The 13,371-nt window shown below is 43.1% G+C and overlaps 1 protein-coding gene across 5 annotated transcripts in view; it reads right to left on the reverse strand.

The window, feature by feature from the left end:
- Positions 1-13,371, reverse strand: part of LOC126212854 (histone acetyltransferase KAT2A) — a 390,973-nt gene that overhangs the window by 314,692 nt on the left and 62,910 nt on the right. For all 5 annotated transcript variants that reach the window (XM_049940289.1, XM_049940288.1, XM_049940286.1 and 2 more), the window contains one exon: positions 10,644-10,780. The gene's annotated coding sequence lies outside the window, so the exon portion shown is untranslated. The remainder of the gene's footprint in view (positions 1-10,643; positions 10,781-13,371) is intronic.

Here is a 13,371-nt window from a genome sequence, read left to right on the forward strand (position 1 = left end):
CCAGCAGATGTTGTAGGCTTTCTCCAAACCAGAAAACATGACCACAGTCTGGTATTTCTGCAGTAAAGCGTTAATGACGTCAGCTGACAAAGTGACAAAATGGTCAACTGCAGAACGGCTCGCACAAGTTCCACATTGTGCAATGATTAGTACGAGTACGTAATTTGTGAGACTCGAGCCACCATACCAGCTGACCACGAATCATTCAAACCAACACCCTAAAAACACAGCTGGTGAGAAATGGGGCGGTAGCTAGAAGGAAGGTGTTGTCCTTACTGGACTTAGGTGTCGGTATGAGAGTGGCTTCACGCCAGTGTCTGGGAAACGTGCCATCCACACAGATGCGATCGTACATTTAAGGGAGAAAGTGCTTGCCCGCAAGAGAAACATGCTGCAACAAGATCAGGATGAGGTGAGAACATGGTCTAGCTCCCTCATAGTAAAGGCATCATTGTGGCAGTCACTATTCTGAGAAGAGAAGAATATCACCTGAGCCTCCTCCACTCATTTCCAAGAGAGGAAGACGGAGTGACAGTGGGTGGAGCTCGAAATCTCCACAAAATAGTGGCCCAAGGACTTGGAGACAGCAACATAGTTGCCAATGACAACATCTACTTTGGTCAGGCTGAAAATCAGGGAATGGACCCTGGTACCAGAGAGCCGACAGAGGTTGCCCATGCGGCATAAGAGGGAGTGAAACTGTGAAAAGAACGACTAAACAAAATCCAGCTAGCTTTTTCACTATACTGAAGAATGTCACAATAATTCCAATCCCAAAGAAAGCAGGTGTTGACAGATGTGAAAATTACCGAACTATCAGTTTAATAAGTCACAGCTTCAAAATACTAACGTGAATTCTTTACAGACGAATGGAAAAACTGGTAGAAGCAGACCTCGGTGAAGATCAGTTTGGATTCCGCAGAAATGTTGGAACACGTGAGGCAATACTAACCTTACGACTTATCTTAGAAGAAAGATTAAGGAAAGGCAAATCTACGTTTCTAGCATTTGTAGACTTGGAGAAAGCTTTTGACAATGTTAACTGGAATACTCTCTTTCAAATTCTGAAGGTGGCAGTGGTAAAATACAGGGAGCGAAAGGCTATTTACAATTTGTACAGAAACCAGATGGCAGTTATAAGAGTCGAGGGGCATGAAAGGGAAGCAGTGGTTGGGAAAAGAGTGAGACAGGGTTGTAGCCTCTCCCCGATGTTATTCAATCTGTATATTGAGCAAGCAGTAAAGCAAACGAAAGAATAATTCGGAGTAGGTATTAAAATTCATGGAGAAGAAGTAAAAAGTTTGAGGTTCGCCGATGACATTGTAATTCTGTCAGAGACAGCAAAAGACTTGGAAGAGCAGTTGAACGGAATGGACAGTGTCTTGAAAGGAGGATATAAGATGAACATCAACAAAAGCAAAACGAGGATAATGGAATGTAGTCAAATTAAATCGGGTGATGCTGAGGGGATTAGATTAGGAAATGAGACACTTAAAGTAGTAAAGGAGTTTTGCTATTTGGGGAGCAAAATTACTGATGATGGTCGAAGTAGAGAGGATATAAAACGTAGACTGGCAATGGCAAGGAAAGCGTTTCTGAAGAAGAGAAATTTGTTAACATCGAGTATAGATTTAAATGTCAGGAAGTCGTTTCTGAAAGTATTTGTATGGAGTGTAGCCATGTATGGAAGTGAAACATGGACGATAACTAGTTTGGACAAGAAGAGAATAGAAGCTTTCGAAATGTGGTGCTACAGAAGAATGCTGAAGATAAGGTGGGTAGATCACATAACTAATGAGGAGGTATTGAATAGGATTGGGGAGAAGAGGAGTTTGTGGCACAACTTGACCAGAAGAAAGGATCGGTTGGTAGGACATGTTTTGAGGCATCAAGGGATTACAAATTTAGCATTGGAGGGTAGCGTGGAGGGTAACAATCGTAGAGGGAGGCCAAGAGATGAATACACTAAGCAGATTCAGAAGGATGTAGGTTGCAGTAGGTACTGGGAGATGAAGAAGCTTGCACAGGATAGAGTAGCATGGAGAGCTGCATCAAACCAGTCTCAGGACTGTAGACCACAACAACAACAACAACAACGAAGAATGTCACAAAGCCCTCGCAAATGTTTATAATGAATATAGTTCACTTTCATACGATGGTAGTTAAAAATGTGGAGATTACATCTCCGCACACAAATTGTGTTACGGCATGTCTCAGTCCACCAGGGGACCGGGACACGGTGCAATAAAGATTAAATGCGAGGTACGGAACATTCTGTGGCAGTAAGGATAACAATCGTAAGGTACTCTTATCTGTTCGTCACGACTGTGGAATTTTTGTTGAAGGTCGCCTGGGAGGAGTAAAGCTTACAGTCGTCCTTAGAAATCTGTGAATTGGATTTACATGCGTATGGGGTAGGAATCGGCAAATAGTTAGCACAGGAAATGGTCGTTCGAGTATATGTCGGAGACAGTGGACCGCACGAGAGGACAGGCTAGCTTGGCAGTACAGAATAATATGTCCAAATCAGAATAAGTGTGCAGGGAGTCTGAAAAGAAAGTGGGTGCTCCAGTGTTAAGACAGACGAGGTTGAGTTGATTGAGAAGGTCAACAGGGAGGGAACCTCTCGGACAGGTTCTGGAAGAGCGCCAATGGGGATAGTTGACATTAAAGTCACCGAGCAGCAGAAAGGGGTGAGGGAGCTGAAGCTGCAGTAAGTTTGCCCCAGTGTAGACGGCACAAAGGGAAAAGGTCAGGGAGGAAGGGAAAGGAAAACTGCAACAGCTTGCAGACTGACGTTCAACGAGACGGTTTCGCTACGGACATCATTACGAATGAGCAGCACGACTCCCCAATCAGACGGAATGCTGTCCTCGGAGGGAAGGTCAAAGCGGATTGGAAGGAAATGCACAAAGTCAAAGTGGTCTAGAGGACGCAATTTCTTTTTTTGGAGGCAGGAAACAACAGCAGGATGCTGAGATTCCAAGAACAGACGTAATTCCTCCTTGTTGGATCTAATGTCACGAACAGTTCATAGTGGAAGTGTCATAATGAGGAATGGGGAGGAGGGAGAAAATGACGGCCAGTCACCTCAACGGCTGCCGAGTGCAAGTCTTTTAAGAGACACTGCTACAGGGCACAGAGGCCGGAGGATTCTATTCTACGACATCTACAGAGGCGTCGGCACTGTTCCTGGGTCGACCTGTGGATTCCAGAGCAGAAAAATGGTAGGCTGAGAGTGCCAGTGAAATGGAGGTCAGCAAGGTGAGGGTATCACACGGTGACACTGTCGAACAGGATCTCCGCATTGGGGAAGGAGACTGCTTGCCTCTGTCTGATTTCTTAGAGTAAGAAGACGAAGACTCAGATGTCTGTTGGCTGGAGGGACATAAAAAGTCGTTGTGGGAGTGTTCCTTTCATCCTTTCTGGCCTACCAGTTGTGTAGCAGGTGATTTCTCTGCCAGGGGCAAAGATCTGGTGGCTTGTTGCACAGCTGTAAGAGAAGGAAACAGGGATGCTACAGTGATATTGGGTGATTTCACAATTACAATACTGAATTGGTGATCCCAAGTCTGTGTGGCCATGTACTTCATGGAGTGAGGCATAGCAAGAACGGTACTATAAGTGCAGCACGGTAAAATGCAGGGCTTTCGACTAGTCGACAACTTGCGACAGTGTAGGATACTTTTCCCTAAGTCCACATCTCCTGGACGGCCCACTCATCGAGACCCACGTGGCACTAATGGGATAAGGCCGCGTAGTTGCCATTTCAATCGATACTGCGGGGACTAAAAATGGTTCAAATGGCTCTGAGCACTATGGGACTTAACATCTGAGGTGATCAATCCCCTAGACTTAGAACTACTTAAACCTAACTAACCTAAGGAATCACACACATCCGTGCCCGAGGCAGGATTCGAACCTGCGAGCGTAGTGGTCACGCGGTTCCAGACTGAAGCGCCTAGAACTGCACGGCCACACCGGCCGGCGCTGCGGGGCTCACGCTTGTCAGCATCCCTACCACAAGCAACATATTTGGTTATGTTTCGACAGGACACGTGAGTGTGGTTGTAACATTGACTCGAGTAGCAGCACATCAATTTCAGAATGTATAATTGGACCATTATAACTTCACAGCCTGCTCTGATCTTTCATGGAAGCTCTATTCCATCAAATGTGAAAAAAAGGCACTAAGTTAGCATCAACATTTGTCACTACTCAATGGACCACAGTGACACCCTCATCAGAGAGAACATTTTAGATTTCTGCCTTTGTCAGACCATCAAGCAGCAGAGTGTAAATAACACCACACAAAGAATTCAGCATAGTATGCACCTCGACACGAACAGGACAGCTGTGAAGGAGTGAACTGTAAGCAGTTGTTGGGCTTGAAAATCACAATTTTGGTCTCCAAAAGCAAAGTCCCAGTATAAGTGACAGTAGGATTTCACAGGACCTGCAATTGCATCGATACCTTCTCGAATAATAAACACATTAACTCTGACAATGGACTGATCATTTTCGGTACATGATGCCATGAAGAACCGAGGTGTAGCTGGGAGAAGCATTTAATCTTTAAGCTCATTCCATTTATTTTAGTAGACACAGACTGAGATGAAGATTAAAGTTTTAAACATGGCTGTTTAATTCAGTGACTGTTTACAAATTAAAGTTAAGGCAATTACAGCATTCGCTCACAAAATTTAAGTCTTTTGACCAGGTTTCAACACTTCTATGAGTGCCTTCATCAGGAATTAAATATTCAAATTGGCAGGTCACGTATAAGATAAATATCATGAGGAAAAAGCTTTAGTAAAAAAGAGAGAAGAAGAAAACTGTGGTTTTTTTAGGTATGAGCAGCCCACAGTGACTCTACATCATCCAGTTTACGTGGTGTATGCTGTAAGAGTCATAGATGTTCGGCAACCGTGGAATTATGTACGTTTTCCCCATTTTTACCTAGCATGTGAACTTCATACCTTACTTTAATGGGTCTACCTGTCTGTTCAATGTAATAGTTTGGGCAGTCGTTACAAGTAATTTTGTATACACCGGATTTACAGCATACGCAACGTAAACTGGATGATGTAGAACTGCTTCATGAAGCGAATAAGGGTTACAAACTGGACTTGCTCGAAGAATTAGAGATTTTCAAGCATCTGTCTCTAAAAGATGGTTTTGTTCTTACTGAACAGGTGCAGCTTAGAAACAAAATTTTTTTAGACAGTTTCAAACCCCTCCTTGCCTTAATGTAATATAGTCTGGCTGACGAGAAGTTAGCTTTCTTGCTTGTTGATGCCGGTGAAATGCGCTTTCCCTGTCTTGTTGGGATTTTACGTATTTTTTATGTTTGCTGTTTGTTTGTGATTTCCAATGTGTATGTGTGGTTAATTGACTAGTACGTTTTTATTCACAACGACAGATGGTTTCGTTTTACTGTAATATTTTGGTTGTTTTCGCTAGTATGTATTTCACCACATACGTTACGTGAGATTCTCGCACATTACACTAGTGCCCTTGCCCTCTCTCGCTAGATGTGTTCCATAGCGCAAGCTTCATCTGATTGACACTAGGACACAGGTAAATTGGTTCCATATTTTCTATTTTATATAAATGTTTTTAAATGGTCTGATATGTTTTATTTATTACGGCAGAAGGTTCGAATTAGCACAACTTTTAATAATTTTGATGCGCTAATGTAGGTATCCATGGATTTTAATATGCGCGAGTGTCTGGCACATACCACAAGTGCCCTCTTTTGGTGAAACCATCTGCCCTAGTGCTGTCACGCTCTCGTCTCGATAGTTCATAGCAAAGTACTGGTGCTAAACTGTTCGCATTGACCCCGTGCCCATAATCATGTTGTACAAATGGTGAAGATGTCTTAATTGTTGACGACACCTTTAGCACAATTGTTTTATGAATCTCCATTGAATGATGTAATTTTAGTAAGTAACTAAAAGATTTTGTGCCTGTATTACTCTGGTAATTTCACTGTTACTTAAGCTTTAGTGTTTCTCATTTCCGATGCTAAGGTTTTGCTAATGAAAGTGTCTTCCTGTTCAGGATTTTTTACTTCTGATGAAGGTATATTTATATATACCGAAACCTTGGTCAAGAATTTTAATAAATCTTTTTCCTGCAACTGTTTTGGCTGTCAACCTTTATCGTGAAGAATTTCAACAGTTGCTGTTTCGGCCATGTTTAAACTCCAGCAAAGTGTCAAACAAAACTTGCAAATTCCTGTCTTACTGTAACAGTAAATGATTTTCTATCCACCTCCAAGAATGTGTACACTATTAGACGTGGTAACAGATGTCTTGGGGCTCTGTAAAGTGGGCGTCTACCACACACCATCCAAATGCATTCAGCCATATATCGGGCGGACTGTGCAGACAATTGAAGAAAGGTGCTGGGAGCACAGGGGACAAACTGAATTTACGCAAATAACCAAATACGTGGTTCCAGAACATTGCATGGCTACAGGGACTCAATGAAACATGAAGAAACATACCCTATGTGACACCTGGCTGAAAATGACTTGTACAAGTTCATGGGGCCATCCATCGGTAATGCTGAAATTCAATATAGTGTTGGTCCACCCTTAGCCTTGATGACAACTTCCACTCTCGCAGCTGTTGTGGCTGAGCACCTGAAGGATAATTTGGAAAATATTTCGAGTAGATTTCCCCACCATGTTATAGTTCTGGGTGGAGATTTTAATTTGCCGGATATAGACTCGGAGACTCAAACGTTTATAACGGGTGGCAGGGACAAAGAATCCAGCGAAATTTTTTAAAGTGCTTTATCTGAAAACTACCTTGAGCAGTTAAACAGAGAACGGACTCATGGCGATAACATATTAGACCTTCTGGTGACAAACAGACCCGAACTATTTGAAATAGTTAACGCAGAACAGGGAATCAGCGATCATAAAGCGGTTACTGCAGCGATGATTTCAGCCATAAATAGCAATATTAAAAAAGGTAGGAAGATTTTTCTGTTTAGCAAAAGTGACAAAAAGCAGATTACGGAGTACCTGATGGCTCAACACAAAACTTTTGTCTCAAGTACAGATAGTGTTGAGGATCAGTGGACAAAGTTCAAAACCATCGCACAATATGCGTTAGATGAGTATGTGCCAAGCAAGATCATAAGAGATGGAAAAGAGCCACTGTGGCACAACAACTGAGTTAGAAAACTTCTGCGGAAGCAAAGGGAACTTCACAGCAAACATAAACATAACCAAAGCCTTGCTGACAAACAAAAATTGCGCGAAGCAAAATGTAGTGTGAGAAGGGCTATGCGAGAGGCGTTCAATGAATTCGAAAGTAAAGTTCTATGTACTGACTTGGCAGAAAATCCTAAGAAATTTTGGTCTTATGTCAAAGCGGTAGGTGGATGAAAACAAAATGTCCATACACTCTGTGACCAAAATGGTACTGAAACAGAGGATGACAGACTAAAGGCCGAAATACTAAATGTCTTTTTCCAAAGCTGTTTCACAGAGGAAGACTGCACTGTAGTTCCTTCTCTAGATTGTCACACATATGACAAAATGGTAGATATCGAAATAGACGACAGAGGGATAGAGAAACAATTAAAACTGCTCAAAAGAGGAAAGGCCGCTGGACCTGATGGGATACCAGTTCGATTTTACACAGAGTACGCGAAGGAACTTGCCCCCCTTCTTGCAGCGGTGTACCGTAGGTCTCTAGAAGAGCGTAGCGTTCCAAAGGATTGGAAAAGGGCACAGGTCATCCCAGTTTTCAAGAAGGGACGTCGAACAGATGTGCAGAACTATAGACCTATATCTCTAACGTCAATCAGTTGTAGAATTTTGGAACACGTATTATGTTAGAGTATAATGACTTTTCTGGAGACTGGACATCTACTCTGTAGGAATCAGAACGGGTTTCGAAAAAGACGGTCGTGTGAAACCCAGCTCGCGCTATTTGTCCACGAGACTCAGAGGGCCACAGATACGGGTTCCCAGGTCGATGCCATGTTTCTTGACTTCTGCAAGGCGTTCGATACAGTTCCCCACAGTCGTTTAATGAACGAAGTAAGAGCATATGGACTGTCAGACCAATTGTGTGATTGGATTGAAGAGTTCCTAGGTAACAGAACGCAGCATGCCATTCTCAATGAAGAGAAGTCTTCCGAAGTAAGAGTGATTTCAGGTGTGCCGCAGGGGAGTGTCGTAGGACCGTTGCTATTCACAATATACATAAATGACTTTGTGGATGACATCGGAAGTTCACTGAGGCATTTAGCAGATGATGCTGTGATATATCGAGAGGTTGTAACAATGGAAAATTGTACCGAAATGCAGGAGGATCTGCAGCCAATTGACGCATGGTGCAGGGAATGGCAATTGAATCTCAATGTAGACAAGTGTAATGTTCTGCGAATGCATAGAAAGAAAGATGCTTTATCATTTAGCTACAAAATAGCAGGTCAGCAACTGGAAGCAGTTAATTCCATAAATTATCTGGGAGTAGGCATTAGGAGTGATTTAAAATGGAATGATCATATAAAGTTGATTGTCGGTAAAGTAGATGCCAGACTGAGATTCATTGAAAGAATCCTAAGGAAATGCAATCCGAAAACAAAGGAAGTAGGTTACAGTACGTTTGTTCGCCCACTGCTCGAATATTGCTCAGCAGTGTGGGATCCGTACCAGATAGGGTTGATAGAAGAGATAGAGAAGATCCAACGGAGAGCAGCGCGCTTCATTACAGGATCATTTAGTAATCGCGAAAGCGTTACGGAGATGATAGATAAACTCCAGTGGAAGACTCTGCAGGAGAGATGCTCAGTAGCTTGTTATGGGCTTTTGCTGAAGTTTCGAGAACATACCTTCACCGAGGAGTCAAGCAGTATATTGCTCCCTCCTACGTATATCTCACGAAGAGACCATGAGGACAAAATGAGAGAGATTAGAGTCCACACAGAAGCATACCGACAATCCTTCTTTCCACGAACAATACAAGACTGGAATAGAAGGGAGAACCGATAGAGGTACTCAAGGTACCCTCCGCCACACACCGTCAGGTGGCTTGCGGAGTATGGAGGTAGATTTAGATGTAGATGTAGACATACGTTCAATCAAGTGCTGGAGGCTTTCTTCAAGAATGGCAGCGCATTCTTCACAGAGTGCTGCACTGAGGAGAGATATCGATGTTGGCCGGTGAAGCCTGGCACAATTGCAAAATATCCCAAAGGTATTCTATAGGATTCAGATCAGGACTCTGTGCAGGCCAATCCATCACAGGGATGTTATTGTCATGAAACCACTCCGCCACAGGTCCTGCATTATGAACAGGTGCTCGATCGTATTCAAAAGGTGCAACTGCCATCCCCAAATTGCTCTTCAACAGTGGGAAGCAAGAAGGTGCTTAAAACATCAATGTAGGCCTGTGCTGATATATTGCCATGCAAAAGAATAAGGGGTGCAACCTCCCTCCACGAAAAACACGACCACACCATAACTCCACCACCTCCAAATTTTACCATCAGCATTACACACGCTGGCAGATGACGTTCACCGGGCATTTTCCATACCCAGACTATGCCATTGGATCACCACGTTGTGTACCACGATTCGGCACTCCACAATGTTTTTCACTGTTCAATCGTTCAATGTTTACGCTCCTTACACCAAGCAAGGCATCATTTGGCATTTACCGGCATGATGTGTGGCTTATGAGCAGCCGCTCGACCATGAAATCTACGTTTTCTCACCTCCCACCTAACTGTCACAGTACTTGCAGAGGATCCTGATGCAGTTAGGAGTTCCTGTGAGATAGTCTGAATATATGTCTGCCTATTACACATTACAAGCCTCTTCAACTGTCGGTGGTCTCTGTCAGTCAACAGACGAGGTCGGCCTGTACTCTTTTGTGCTGTACGTGTCCCTTCACGTTTCCACTTCACTCTCACATCAGAAACAGTGGACCTAGGGATGTTTAGAAGTGTGGAAATCTTGCATACAGACATATGACAGAAGTGACACTTGACCACGTTCGAAGTGCACGAGTTCCGCAGAGCGCCCCATTCTGCTCTCTCGCGATGTCTAATGACTACTGAAGTCGCTGATATCGAGTACCTGGCAGTAGGTGGCAGCGCAATGCACCTAATATGAAAAATGTATGTTTTTGGGGTGTCTGGATACTTTTGATCACATAGTGTAAGTGTTGAGACAGTCCGCATTGCTTTGAGACTTTGTACTAAAGGAAGCAATCAAAATACGAGTGTCCTACGGCCCGATCGACAGGGACGGTAGCTTCCTTTCGGTAAACTGTGGGATCCAGCACTCGGCCAACTGATGTCACAGTGTGGATGAGAGCAACTTCACAGCCTGACTTGGGCAGCAGCAGCATCGAGGGACGAGAGTTTGAGCACAGCATTCTAATGTCGGATGCAACCCGGTCGTGGGGAAGGAGTGTGGATCGGTTAGAGTGCAAAGGAGCTGTGACGCAGCGAAGATGCTCAGTCTATAGGTTTCACCTGAAGACACACTAAGGTAACCTGTCAAAATGTCATGCTACGTAAATAGTAACACCTGGCTGAATACCCGTGAGCAATGCAAACAACTTCAACAGATGCTTACATGTTACACTACAAGCTAGTCCATTTACCTGTCAAACGGAGAAGCGACTGCAGAAGTGCTGCTACAGAACAGACCGCAGTGTGGGATGAGTTAGCAGCTCATCCTCTCTGGAATGCAGCCGAAAGTGAACGGAGCTACTTTGCAGCCTCAGGTACACACACTAACCTGCACAATAAAAACAAAGAAACGACTCAAGTACTAGTGTCTCTTTTTCATTCCATGCAGAATTCTTCTCACCTCTGGCAATTCATGCTAATGCACAATTTGGTAACTTACATACTTTGTGGCCAGATATCACAGTAGTCACTCAAACAAAGCAAATAAAGATGTACGTGCCATCTGTTTGCGAACTGTGTAAACTTGGTGTGTGAGGTAATGTACACTCATGTTCAGGAAAAACAGAACCCCTCGAATGAACAATGGAAAACCCACGATGGAATGTAACAATATTATGAGAAGGAAAGTAGCTACTCACCACATAGTGGAAATGCCGAGTCACAGACAGGCACAACAAAAAGATTTTCACACTGCAATCATGTGTGAGGGTTGCGTTTGCAGGAGTGTGTGTGTGTGCGGGCATATGTGTGTCTGTTGCTGACAAAGGCCATTGGCTGAAAGCTTTAAGTGTGAAAATCTTTTTTCATGCCTATCTGCGACTCAACACCTCCGCTACATGGTGAGAACTTCTTGAATGACTATTCGTAGGATGTTCTACAGAAATGGTTAGTATTTGAAGTGAGTCCTCGGGTTCAAGGTCAACATCAATATCGCGATGCAACACCACCTGCCAGTAAAATGTGCCTGCAGTTCTAGTTGTCTCTATAAAGCAAAGGTAATGGATTAGTACGGCACGAGCAGTCGCGCAGCATGCCTCGCAGACATGTGCGGACCGTACCGTCAATCAGCGAGTTTGGAAGAGGGCGCATAATTGGCGTGAGAGAATGTGATGCATCCATCTGGGAGTTATTAAATGCTTTGGCCATTGTGCACTAGGTGGCCCGCATCTTTGTGTAAAAAAATCTGTTGGTATTCTACGTATCATCCAATGGAAAGATGGTGATGTCAAAAACCAACAATAAGTAGCAACAATTTTAGATCCCTTCTAAAAGTGAGTGATGGCTACATCATACTTTGTGTCTTCTAAGTTGACGAATGGAAAAACTGGTAGAAGCGGACCTCGGGGAAGATCAGTTTGGATTCCGTAGAAATGTTGGAACACGTGAGGCAATACTAACCTTACGAGTTATCTTAGAAGGAAGATTAAGAAAAGGCAAACCTACGTTTCTAGCATTTGTAGACTTAGAGAAAGCTTTTGACAACGTTAACTGGAATACTCTCTTTCAAATTCTGAAGGTGGCAGGGGTAAAATACAAGGAGCGAAAGGCTATTTACAATTTGTACAGAAACCAGATGGCAGTTATAAGAGTCAAGGGGCATGAAAGGGAAGCAGTGGTTGGGAAAGGAGTGAGACAGGGTTGTAGCCTCTCCCCGATGTTATTCAATCTGTATATTGAGCAAGCAGTAAAGGAAACAAAAGAAAAATTCGGAGTAGGTATTAAAATTCATGGAGAAGAAGTAAAAACTTTGAGGTTCGCCGATGACATTGTAATTCTGTCAGAGATAGCAAAGGACGTGGAAGAGCAGTTGAACGGAATGGACAGTGTCTTGAAAGGAGGATATAAGATGACCATCAACAAAAGCAAAACGAGGATAATGGAACGTAGTCGAATTAAGTCGGGTGATGCTGAGGGAATTACATTAGGAAATGAGATACTTAAAGTAGTAAAGGAGTTTTGCTATTCAGGAAGTAAAATAACTGATGATGGTCGAAGTAGAGAGGATATAAAATGTAGACTGGCAATGGCAAGGAAATCGTTTCTGAAGAAGAGAAATTTGTTAACATCGAGTATAGATTTAAGTGTCAGGAAGTCGTTTCTGAAAGTATTTGTATGGAGTGTAGCCATGTATGGAAGTGAAACATGGACGATAACCAGTTTGGACAAGAAGAGAATAGAAGCTTTTGAAATGTGGTGCTACAGAAGAATGCTGAAGATAAGGTGGGTAGATCACGTAACTAATGAGGAGGTATTGAATAGGATTGGGGAGAAGAGAAGTTTGTGGCACAACTTGACTAGAAGAAGGGATCGGTTGGTAGGACATGTTTTGAGGCATCAAGGGATCACAAATTTAGCATTGGAGGGCAGCATGGAGGGTAAAAATCGTAGAGGGAGACCAAGAGATCGATACACTAAGCAGATTCAGAAGGATGTAGGTTGCAGTAGGTACTGGGAGATGAAGAAGCTTGCACAGGATAGAGTAGCATGGAGAGCTGCATCAAACCAGTCTCAGGACTGAAGACCACAACAACAACAACAACAACAACAAGTTGACAACATTGCAAAACTTCCAGCAGAATTCCCTGAAGTTGTCCGAGCAAGTCGCAATAACCTGATCAATTAGAATCGGGTTCCACTGATAGCAATAAGAAGGTAATTAAAGGATACCACATTATTTTTGTACATCTACTATTACAGTCGTTTATTCCTTCAACAGTGTATTTACTTTTCTTACAGTCGGCCCACTTTTGATACAGGCCATCTAGAATGAAGGTTCCTTTCCTGTCGATAGACTATTGTATAAAGTGTTGTAGTTTCACATTTTCTGCATATCTTTTGTGCTGCTTTTCTTTGCCAGTTGCTGTGGGCTAATAGGATACAATACTAATATTTAACAACAGTGTAAAATGTTAATAAGAG

This window comes from Schistocerca nitens, chromosome 11 (assembly GCF_023898315.1).
Source record: "Schistocerca nitens isolate TAMUIC-IGC-003100 chromosome 11, iqSchNite1.1, whole genome shotgun sequence".
NCBI lineage: Eukaryota > Metazoa > Arthropoda > Insecta > Orthoptera > Acrididae > Schistocerca > Schistocerca nitens.